The sequence below is a fragment of the Microplitis demolitor genome, chromosome 10 (genome assembly GCF_026212275.2).
Source record: "Microplitis demolitor isolate Queensland-Clemson2020A chromosome 10, iyMicDemo2.1a, whole genome shotgun sequence".
NCBI classification, from domain to species: Eukaryota; Metazoa; Arthropoda; class Insecta; order Hymenoptera; family Braconidae; genus Microplitis; species Microplitis demolitor.
The window spans coordinates 917210-930151 of NC_068554.1; the positions used below are offsets into that span (position 1 = coordinate 917210).

General features: G+C 30.8%; 1 protein-coding gene across 1 annotated transcript in view; it reads left to right on the forward strand.

Moving 5' to 3' along the window:
* LOC103571726 (uncharacterized) overlaps positions 1–12942 on the forward strand; it is a 113045-nt gene that overhangs the window by 20899 nt on the left and 79204 nt on the right. Inside the window, exon 2 of the mRNA XM_014444812.2 lies at positions 5163–5251. The gene's annotated coding sequence lies outside the window, so the exon portion shown is untranslated. The remainder of the gene's footprint in view (positions 1–5162; positions 5252–12942) is intronic.

Sequence of the window (12942 nt, forward strand, 5' to 3'; positions counted from 1 at the left end):
TATAAGGATGTTGAGGGAGAAATAAACAACTTTTTGTGTGAATTGAACTGAAGGCTTTCATGGTCGTGACTGAATTGAAAATAAATATAATAAACTCGGTCTTAAAATATAAGTCCTGTATGTATGTTTCTGGTTGTGGTTTGTATTATTTTATCCAGTTTAAAATTCAATGTTTTTATTATTCAATTTAAACCGTAGACAACCACCAGGACATTTTACATTATACAGTTAATGCATTACGGATGATCTTAAAGTCGGATAAGACAACAGAGATCTCGAGATTGCAGAGCAATTTAAACTCTACTAAAAGACAATGCACCACGTGTCTTGAATTGATCCTTATTTTATGCTCAAAAGTCCTCTCATTAACGACCGAATTATTTTAAAGGAGAGAAAGAAAAGGAAAAAAACTCTAAAAGCTCAGCCAACATCTTTATATATTTTTTTCTAAAACATATGTGCTCAAGTATTTCCTCGTTTTAAATTTTTGCCACCAGACGCATTAGTACAAACTATTTTTCACGCAAATTATTTTTTATTTTACGAGTTCTTCCAAGAAACTAAAAACAGTTACATTGTCCATATGGACCTCGTAAATCTTGCGCCCCTAGACTATGGTCTACACTAAAAAGAAAAATAAAAACTGTCAACAAGATTTTTTTTTTTTTTCACCCTAAGATGGAAAATGTTTTATCTCTGCTATTTACAAAAAATTAATTTTTCATTGTCTCAAGTAAATCCCATAATATATGAGCTGCCATGAATTTTCGTTCACCGACAGGAAAATAAAAAAAAAAATTTTAAATTACTCAACAGATTATCGCATTGTCAAGAAAACTCTAGGTGACAATGAAAAAAAATTTAATTACTGCCAGCAAATAATATAATCCGGGTTTTTTTCAGTCGGAAAGTAAAAAGTCGCATGAAAAGTATCAGCCGGGAGTCGATAAATTTATGAAAGAAATGGATCTAATATGCCATGCACGTAGTCGCGGGTGTGGGAGCTGAAAAAGTGAGAAACTGACTTAGGGAATATAAGGAAGAGGAAAACATATATAACAGTAACAGAGTAAGAGTGAAGTATATGTACATAGAGAAAAGTGGTGCACAGTTATCCTTGTTGAACTTGGGTTGAAACAAAGCACAGAAACCCGTGGGCGGTTTTCTTCCTTTGTCCTCGTTCATACGAATATGTGTTAGAAACCCTTTACTGCAGACTGAAGCTCAAGCTACCGCGAACTGGGATTATATTATTATATACTCAGAGTCATGGATCGTTGGAGACAATTTCTGAACAATTCCCATCTCTGTTCAAGTTAGTTTTATAACTTTAACCACTACGACAAAGTGCTTGTCAATTAGTGCATCAAATATTCCTTCTTGCTGTAGTTTTCAAAATTATACTTTTTTTTACAAAGTGGAAATAAGTTTTGGCTGTACTTTCCAAGATATATTATGGTCCAGGTAAAAGGAAAAAATTTTATTAAAAGCTACTTACTTTTTGGCCTTACTCCGGGTTATTCTCTCGGATGTCTAAAACAATTTATGGCTTCCCTTATTCTTAGAGAGTGAATCCCAGAAAGAGAGTAGTCTCTCAAGGGACGTAAAACTTGCGAGCTAGTAATGTCCATCGAGTAAATCGACTGGGACTCTGACATTGAAATAAAGATTGAGTGAAAAGCGTTTATATTATTTTACTTTTTCATTTTATATCGTTTACTTTATTACATTTTTCTTGTATCCCTGTTTTATTCATACAACCGGTTTTTTTTTCTTAACTCAATGAATAAAGAAAATGATTTGTATTTAAATTTTTTGTAAGATTAGACATTTCTCGACGTCAGGTTTTACTTTTTATTGTACGACAGTCTCTGTATTGTGCAGCTGTGGAATTCGATATTGTATCCCGCACAAAGACGGCACTTGTTCGTGCACGTATTTTGATACTGGTCAGGATGATGTATAGAGATTTTATGTTTTGCTCTGTTTTGTGGTCACACAGTTTTATACATTGTGTATTAGTCCAGTGAAATAGACCGGATAAACGGAAAATGCTTAGCCAGGGCTGATTTTTTCGGCACGTTTTAGAACATGATTATGAAACACCCGAAATTCAAACTTATTTCGACTATAGGCTCGAAAAAGTATCAAAGTATGATTACTTGCATCTGGAATAAGAGGAAATTCTCTATTTTCCACACAGGAAAAAGGTGGAGAGTTCCGGGACATTCTCGAAATATTTCGGAATGATTTCGGGGTAGATACTCTGATATATGTATTTGTTGAGGATTTGAGAGCAAATTAAACTATTTCGCAAGTATTTTTAACTTTTTTAGCTTAAGAGGTCACTCATATATACCTATATAAATACATGTAAGATGTATCTGAAGATTGGAACGTTTTTCGCGCAACGAAAAAAAAAATTCGCAATAATCTACTTGATGACTAGATTTGAAAAATGTTTTACATGTAGCTACTGGTATGTCAGCCAAAAATTTTAGGCCACAATTGACTTCCGGAACTACTCTTTAAGCAGTCAAATAACTTTTTTTTTTTTTTTTTTTCGTTGCGCGAAAAACTTCCAATTTTCAAGTACATCATGCAAGGGAACTTGAGTTAAAAGGAAATTTTCAATTGGAAAATTATTTTGATGTTTGAAAACACATATTTACGGTCTTTAGAAACAATGGGGCAAGTTGGCCACTTACGGCAATGTAGCTAACTTATTTTACTTTTATTTTATCCTGAAGTTCCGTATTTGTTTAGATTCCATAAAATAACTCAAATAACAAATTTTGAAGAAAAAAATTTCTGCAATCGTGTCTCATTTGGTCTCGAGTTCCTCCATATTGTTTTCGTGTCACAAACAAAGAACTATAACAATTTATGTTTTGATTTTGCGTCTTAAGAAAAATTATCAGTATTTTATTTACGTTATCTCCTTTTTTATTTTTTCCTACGGTCTTACTTACTGTAAATATTTATCTGACAAATTTTCTTTGCAGTTTCTTCGTACATATTTATTTTATTATTATTTTTTTTACCTACTCCGTCTTGAATCACGATGAAAATAACTTTGCAAGGAATTCATCAATTTAAAAATAAAAAATACATTAAAGAAAAATACTAATAATAATAAAAATTTATGTCAAATGCTGTAAATTTTTTTAAGAAATAAAACAAAATTTTCGAACGAGCAAAGTATTTCGCGCTTCAAGTAATAAAGAAATAAAAATGTACGACTATATATATATATATATATATATATATATATATATATATATACGTATGTATGTATGTACAGGTAATCGGATTATGCCGTTGGATAAAAGCCAACTAAGATTAGTCGATGAAGTTACTTCTTTATACGGAAAGAAGATTCTGTAAAAGATATGCAAAAGATAAATTTTTTTTTCTTCCTCGATATCTTAATTTTATTATTTTTACCCATTATTATTCATTCCACTTTTTTTATTTCGCCCAAAAAAAAAAATTAGTAATGTCTTTTATCTAACCTTGTTTTTTCCAAACAAATGCCATTTGGTATAAAATTTTTCTTAGTTCTTAAATTCTTAAGAAAATAGAATTACGGAAAATAGTATATTTTTTTTTTTTCTCCTTTTTTTTTTCTTTACGTGTGAAAACTCAATTCCGTGGTGGATAAAAGTTGTCCTAAAGAGAGTAGAATAGATTGAAGAAACGAAAGTGGTTTTACAGTGGAGACAATGCCAATGAAATGTCGTCTGAACTTAACTTGAAAGACATTATTCTTATATTTTATTATCCTTCATTTTTTTTTTTCCTTTTTTTTACTAATATTATTAAAGAAAGCAGACTGCTAGTTATTAATAATCGAATTTCTGTCGATTAAAATAAAAAAAACCGTTTTATCGGACATAAAACTGTCGAAATATTTTGAACATGTAAGAAGATTGATGTAGAAAAAAGGAGGAAGAAATAAAAAATAAAAACAAATTGGCATGAGAGATCCAATCACAAAGCTCACAGTCATTGTATTGTCTTTATTTGACTCGTGAGAACAATCAGCTTTGTCCATGCCCAATACAATTTTTATCGACGAGTGCTTTGTCGAGTTGACATGATGGCCAAGGGGGATCGTATCTCAATCATCATGCATATAGGAACAGCAAGATTGGGTATGCTGAATACACCCAGTGGATAAATGTCAATGTCCGTTGTTGTACTTTTGTAACTTTCCTCGTCTATTCTATTTTTTTTTACCATAAACTCTGCAGCAGCTCAAATATAGAATACACATGAGAGATTTTTTATAGCCGGATAATTGACAGCCGTTTGTTCCTCTGTTGATTTTTGTTAATATTCATAAGTGGAATAATTATGGGCAGCTAAAAATATTGTGACTTATAAGATAGCATATCGATGAAAACAACGAATCTTATTTTGGAAGCCCCTTAAAATAGAGATTTAAATGAAGATCTATAAACAGATATTTTAAAAGCTTTTATCTGAAGGAACGCTCATTTGAATCAATCCAGTCGCATTATTTGTCCGAATAAATCGGATCATTGACTTTGTAAAAAATTTATTCGTCTTTTTTTGGTTTTTTTTTTTTTACTAGAGATGCTGAAAGTTTTAAAATAATCTCATTAAATTTTTTTAGTTTCGTTCGAGGACTTTAGTAGAATTTTTAAGGGTTACGACGCGAAACTTCTACAACAAGTCACTTCTGTTTTAAATATTTCAAAAAGGATTATTATTGAATATGTAATTATATTCAAAAATATAACTGAGTGATTTTTTTTTTATTCATTTTTTCGAACCTGAAAATTAATTTTTGAACCGAAATCCCGAGTTTCAAGTTTCGACTGCAAAATTTATTGTAAACTTTTGATGGGTACGAAATATTGAAATTTCTAAAAGTAAACTGAAATTTAAACTGTCTGAAATAATAATCCATCACTAATTTCCATCAAACCAATTACTCTTGTAACAAAAGTTTTAATAATAAATATAACATATTTATTTTTTAGCTCGATAGTATCGACAGATAACAGAAAAGCTAAATCTGTGACAGTTTGTCGATATTAGTTGAAAATAAATGGTTGTTATATTTCATGAATACCTTCAATTAATTCATAATTAAAATATTTTTGAAACATGTTTTTTTTTTTTTGTTGCAGTTAAAGAAATATGTGAATAAGCGTTAAATTAACGAATGAAGCTAGAAAATTATCTTGAATTTTTGACGGTGAATTTTCCTGCAGCACTGGTAAGTTTCAATGAACTTTAATATTTTATACCCATATTCATATATTTTTGAAACTAAAAATTTTTCACGCCGTGAATATTTCTCACGTATTTTTATTAAAATCATAAAAAATAATAATAAGAATACGGTAAGCCTATAAGAATGAATTGCAAAAAGATATTCAAGGCATTGATTTGCGAGGAAATTAAATGAAATTGTTGAAACGTACCGAGTGACTTGAGAAACGGAGTCTTAAAATTGTTTGAAAAGAAATTGCGATTACATTTATACTTAGATATTTTTTTACTTTTCAACGTCTCAGTGAAAGAATTTATTTATTTATTATTTTTTCTTTTTATGAATAAAATTAAAAAATTTCAAAGTTATAAGAAAGATATGAATCTTTTTTAAATTATATTTATATATAAATTAATTCAAAGAAAAGAACAGTATACTGAAAAATAATAAAAATAATATAAATGCGCTGGCTTTTATTGTTCACGTTGACGTTCTACTCAGCGTTAATCGACATCATTTAAATCTAGCGGTTGCTCCTTTTGTTCATTGTGGCATTCCGCCTTCTACTCACGTCTCCTTGTTATGTCTTTATACTTTATATCCTATTTATTTTATTCTTTTCTTCTTTTTTATGTCATTATTAATAACAGTTTTTAAATCAGCGATTATTTTTGCCACTCATATATTTATTTACGTTATATATCTAATCAAAAGTTAATGAATTTGATTTGCAATCAGAATCTACTTGAATCCAGGAAAAACAAAAATGCCTAAAATGTGAATTTTTGAAGTTAACTCCTTAAGAATCGATTTCATTGAAAGCCAATACGAAAATTTGATAGGCAGTAAAATCGAGTTAGCATATCTTTCCCTTTCTGGGTAAACCTTGTAACTACTTTTTTTTTTTTCAAAAGTAAAATTATGAGTGAAAAGTATTCTTTTGTGCTATTGCGTAACAAAAGCTTCAAATTTGAAAAATTATTACAGAATATTCGAGAGACTTTTGAATTTCAATATTTCCATTGACGCATGTGCACAGAATATATGTTTTGACCGATTTTTGAAAAAATTATAATTTTGCAGTTACGAGGTTCACCCAAAAAGGGACGAATATTCAAATAAAGTATAAACTAGTTGCGCGTCGAAATTTGAGCCAAGTCAAAATCAAGTTATTTTTGACTTTTTTGACTTGAATGCAAGTAAGTCAATTTTCAAGAGTAAGTCAAAAATGAAAAAAACACACATGAGATTTTGACTTGTTTTTGGCTCAGTCGGCTCAAATTTTAGTTAAAGAAGTCCAAATTAAGTTATTTCAGGATCTGAGCATTTGAATTTTTAAAACGTTTTTATGCCGAAAAAAATGGTGTAGGAACAAAAGCCATTTTAATATCATGCCATTAGTATATAAATATTGATCGAAAATCGAAGATAAAAGCTTTCTGCAAATCACTCTCTAAACAACAACCACAATCGTGTGTGCAGTATCGTTACATTGTGAGTGGTTTTAATAGTAAAACCTATATCTAGTGGCTTTGGATTTACATGTCCAAGTATCTACATTTACACCCTACTGCTATTCACGCAGGGTCTGCTATTTTCATCGTACACTATAGGGGAATTGTGAGCTTGTATCACTCAGTACGATATATATGTATGTACACACATAAATATATATTGGAATGCTATATATAAGCTTCAACACACGTCGCGTGAACATAAAACCGCAACGGTACAGTGAACATCCAAAAATATTGCCACTCGGAAATATTTTTCGCATACACACCAGTGCATTCTGATACCTCTTCCGGATGGCGAAGCTTTAACATATCTATATCCTGTTATTGAATCACACTTTTGAGCCGTAACCGCAAATATATGTTGAACTATATCTGTCAGAAAAATCTCGGAATCTGTGAGAGAACGGGCGGATAAAAGCATAAGGAAAATTACTTGGGCGCATTTCGAACAAATGAAATTTTGATTTTTTGAGAAGACGTTTTGTCGATAGATAAAGTAAATAAGTTATTGAGTTGTCAAGTGATGTCATTAGCGGTAGAGTACAAGTACATACTCTATATAGTTTGTTTGAGCTTATGGGAATGATTTAGTGACAATGAGTGTAATAATAGATGCCTGCGGATGAAAATCAGAGTATTCTCAACAGGAAGGCAATAGACTTGTGAATTCCGTCGGGGTAAAAGTAATTGGGAAGCCGAAATCACACCTCTTCCTCTTTATACCAACCACTTGAGAGTTGTTCAAGCTCTCAGAGTTTCCTGCACAATTTCCATGTTCACCCAAAACCCTTCAGTCGTCGCGTGTGCTATTCTCTCCTTTCACCTTGTACTTGCTGATGAAACGATCGCCAAATCCAATGAACTTATATATAGATATAGAAATTTACTGAATCTATATAAATATATATATGTGTTCAATTGTATTGCACTCAATCGAAAGGATAGGTAAGAGAATACCGGAGTAGTCTAGTGTATATATATATATATATATATATATATATATATATATATATATATATATATATAATAGGTGAAAAGAGACAAGGGAGTAGAGAGGAATATTCTAGATATTCCAGTTTGCAATTGAGTGCATTGAATTGAACGCGTTGCTCCCGTCATTCCTTTGATGTCTCGTCATCGGCAAACGTGAATTTCGGTCTCGTAATTTAACTAACTTTTATTTTAGGAAAAATAAATAACATCTAACTCAAAATGTAGACTTTTTTGGTAGAAATCATCCGGGCAATTTTATCTCTGAAAATAGTCATATATTTTGGCTGTTGTGAAATCTACACCCAGTTTTTAGTCTGTGGCAAAACCTTTGTAGTGGCAGTAGTTCAAAAAATGGCGACTTTTGAACCCATGTAAAATGGCGGGTAAATTATTATTTGATTATAATTTAATTATTACAAGAGCGTTTTTGTGTAATTTTGAACTTTATAATGAGAATAATAAATTATAGTAATTTTATTACGTGAAACATAACCTTTTACGATTGCCGAAATGTTATTTGATGAAATAAAATTATAATTTATTCTCATAATTAATGCTCTTCATAAACTCAAACTGTTATCATCAAGTTAGTTTATTATTTAAATTTCAAATTTCTTCACTTTAATTCACTGGCATTTAAATTTAAAAATACCGCCAATCGAATAGTGTTCGAAATTCAAATCGAATATTTCGAAAGGCCACATTTGAACTTTAATTTTAAAAATCTTTTTTTTTTAAATTTAATTATCATAATGGAACGTAAACTGCACTTTATAAAGATGCTGCACTAGGGCATATGGTTTAATAGTGGTTTTCGACGGGATATAGTTTTCATGGAGTATATATACATCGTATGCTTTTAAAGAGGGTTGAAAGAAATTACTTGGGAATATTCTAGTTTCCGACAATTTGCTATCGTTGGTTTCTAGTTTCCTGTGCCGTTATTGATTTATTGTACACATATAACCGTCTATGTATATATATATATATATATATATACATTTAGTTGTTGTGAATTTTCTTTCGCCTCACGTAGTCCGCCAATTTGATGTCGAGAAAGTGGCATTGCATCGTCCTCTCCCCCATAGAATATCCACTCACCCTCACTATATAATCCTCTCGTTGTATATAAAGTTACGTGTGTGGGTGAGAGTGTGACGTCGAATCGCGTTGAGACAACGAGAAATCGACCTTATATCGACACTCCAAGGCGTAGCGAGCACACTGACGAGGACGAGGGTGTGTGGAAACAATGAATCACTGGAAGACCGAAGCCACAACTCATGTCTGCAACCAACTTGAGTGCACTTGAGATCCGTACGTCGAGAAAAAAATATACCATGGAAAAAAAAACATATATATATATGTATCTATATGTACTATCTATATAAGAGAAAAATGGGTGTGATAAAGGGACAGAGGACAAAGAAGAGATGAAGATTACGCGTACGTGCGTCAACATAAGTGCTCAAAGACTAATAACAACTATTTGAAAAGATTTCTACTTCGTGACTTCGGTTCTCTTATTACTGTTCTCTCGCGATATAAAAATCCTTTTTGTGTCAAGTATTTTAGTTCAGATATCGGTTTCGTAATTAAACTTCTCAATATATTTTTATATATATTTCTTAATATGAAATCATGAAACATATGTAATGTATTCATATTTCTATTAGTCGTGTTAACATGATTTAATTTCAGCAGATGTTTAAATTTGTCTTCATTAAATTTGTTAATAAATTTTTATTAAATAATTCAACGGTTGAAATGTGTCTTAAATTAAGTATTTTTGGATTTTACCATTAAATCGATAAACCTCGATCTCGAATCTCATAAATTTATTTATTTAACAAGATATTTCGAACATGTAACAAAAGTGTCATATATCATTTTATAATTAATATCCCGAGTTACAAGCGTTAATTTAACCCAATGAATTTCATCAGAATGCGAAAATGATACTAAACTAGTCGAGAATAAGGAAATCGATATTCGCTATTCCAGAATACATTTTTTTTCGCTCGATTTTTTATTTCTTTTTTAAGCTTTTTATTCTCTCCTCAAGAATTTCAGTGTGTGGCGCCATATTGTCAGATGAGTTGACTTGAAAAAAAAAAAAAAAAAAAAAACGGCCTTAAATATTCACGTAGATAAAGTTCCGAATTATTTGATATTTCCATTCCCTAAATTGTCGGTGGTGACCGCAAGCTGTGGCTTACTATACCATCAGGTACAAGAAAAAAAATAATAAAAGTAAAATGAAAATAAAAAAATAACGTTTTACCTTAACGGAATATTGAGATAAACTTTAGCAATGCTCTTTAATGTACAAACTTTTGTGCCAACTTTTTTTCTCGTTCTTTTTCATACTTTTTTTTCACGTGATAGTTCTGTCTGGCTCAGTCCTTACTGTTTTTAAGGCTTTTGTCAAGGGACTTTAAGTCCAAGATCTTATTCACGTTTGTCTATATAAACATAAAAGTCATATATGAAATCCTTTATTGACGTTCAGGATGATAAGAAAATAGGTAGTATAGAGCTCTATTACTCTAGCGGAAACTTTCATATGCACTGTGACTAAAAAAAGTAAAAAAAAATTTAGTACACTCGACTTTATATTTTACAGCTCTATCTCGTTCTCTCATTTAGTTTTTCGTCACTCTTTGCGTTACCTTACACGCCTTGAATTCGTTTTCTTGTATTACCTCATCCAGTATTTCTGAGCAAACAGTATACAGGGCGTAAACACAAACACACAAAATATACTACAGAGTAGTTGCATTCACGCATGACAGAACGTTTTGAATTTCGTTATATGTCACAAGCGTAATTTTTTTTTTTACGAATAAAAACAAAAAATAGCAACATACTTGGGAAATTTTTTTTTTATTAAACCTTTGACTCAAAATTTAGTGTTCCATAAAAAAAATTATCCCAAGATGGTAATTTTTATAAAAATTAAGTTATTTTTTAAGCTGAGGTAAAAAATACTGTTGAGAAGTTGATATTATTTTTTCGGGTACAATTACTTAGATACAAATGTGTTTTGTGAATTTTTTTTTTTACCTCTGTCGTGTTATGTACCTCGTGACATTGCCAGTACGCGAGAAGTTTCCGCACAACTTGGTTCAGCATACCGCAACCAAGGGAGCAGCAGCATATATGAGCCAGAGACACAGAAATATGTTATCCCTCTCACGCACACATGAGCTGGTGCATAAAACTACATGGAACTTCGTGCCGGAATTTCAAATTTTCATTGCTGTACTCGTATATACGCGACGGGTTCTCGGGTTCTACCATTTGAAAAACAAAAAATCCGCGGTTATAAAACGTTTTTCACTGAAGCTTTTAGTCTGATGCAAAAATACAAAATTAAAATAAAAAAATTCATTTTTAAATCCTTACATACATAAATATATATGTGGAAATTCTTGGCGTTGAATTTTCTCGCGGGATCTCAAATCATTTTTTTTACAATAATATTATTCGAAGGTGAAATAAAATGTCGCTTTATAACCCGCATTGTGTACAGCAATTACATTATCTATGCTGCGATAACGACGCAAACGTTCAAATCAATATCCTTGATTTTCTCTCTTCTTTATTCCTTCCCTACTTTACACTTACTTTTATAAGTATTTTTTATTTTCATTTTTTTTATTCAACAGCAAGCTTTGACTCCTCATTGAAAACATTCTATTTTCAAGCGTGCAAATTATTTCTCCAGTTACTTTTTTCCACACTCTTTCCTTCACTTAAACTCTTTCGTTTTGTTAACGTACTTTCTTTTCTTTTTTTTTTTTATTTAGTTTTTACATACTTTTTTTATTTTTGTCAAAGTAAGACCTTTATGAACATACCAGGTCTCTTTGACGTTTAAATTTCTTTGTCGGTATTTTTTCAAACCGTCTGTTAGCTACGACAGCATTTTTAGACCCTCTGAATAAATATTTTGTGACAAATAATAATTATAGACATTTATTTTTTAAAAAGTAACACTAGTATTTTTTTTTACAACCAAATTAGGCTACGGACTAATAAAATTTTTCAAAAATTACTATTATAAGGAGAAATTTGAATCACTTAAAATTTCTTAATCATTTTTGGAATTTTTCTTGCCCCGGCCCATTATACCCCCATTTAATTTTCTCTGTATGAGTCCATTTTACCTCCCTTTCAATTTCCACCAAAATTTTTACAGAAATTTTTACAAATTTTTCAATTACGGATTATAATTTTTTTTCTAAAAATAGAAATTTTTAATTAATAAATTAGATGATTTCCATGCCTGTATTCATCATCAATTTTTTCCTGTTCAGTGTTGAAAAAAAAAAAAAAATATTTCAATTCCAACGGTTTTATTTCCTTATCATATCTTTATCCATTGATAAAGAATGCTATTTAAACTGAATTGTTTGCTGAATATGTGTACGTACGTTATCAGGAGATTTTAAAACATGTCGCCGTCAATTGGAGTAAAAAATAAAAATTCTTGACGACGCAGAGTAAAAAAAGTCTGAAAGAAGTATTATGCCTTCGGATGGAGCGAAGCCTCTCCCATCCTCGTTTCTCAGAAAATAAACAGCTATGAATCATGAATCGATATGAGTCGTATAATAAAAGCCAACATCATCATCGCACAAGTGAGCAGAAGAAGAGAAATAATGAAAAGAAATGGCAATTACTACGTACGTAATGCTCATACTGCTGGGGATCATCAACCGTATTAAATTTATTCCATTTGTATAACTGCTAACTCCAATTCTTTTTAAATAACTTTTGAAGAAGCTCGAGGGTGAAAACCTTTCAGACCTTGTTCAAGATTTCATCAACTCGTTTTATCGTCGTCACGTTTGCTTCAAAGAATATAAACACCGTCGAAAAAAAAAAAAAAAAAAATGCAAGAGGCTTTTTTCGGTAGTCTCGTGGGGGTCATTTCGATTGAGGTTTGTCGATTACAAATACACCAACACAAAAACGCCCGCTATTAAATTGCATTGGCCGAGGGTCATGTATATATGAATATATATGTCTGCAATATAAAACAGTATATTGGAAAAAAAGAGGGTACGTTATGTTACGCGAATATAATCGATACCAACAGAACAAATTAACGAAATTTTATTGTTGCTCTTTTATTAATCTCATGGGAAATTGATCTGATTCAATGGTAAACTTATT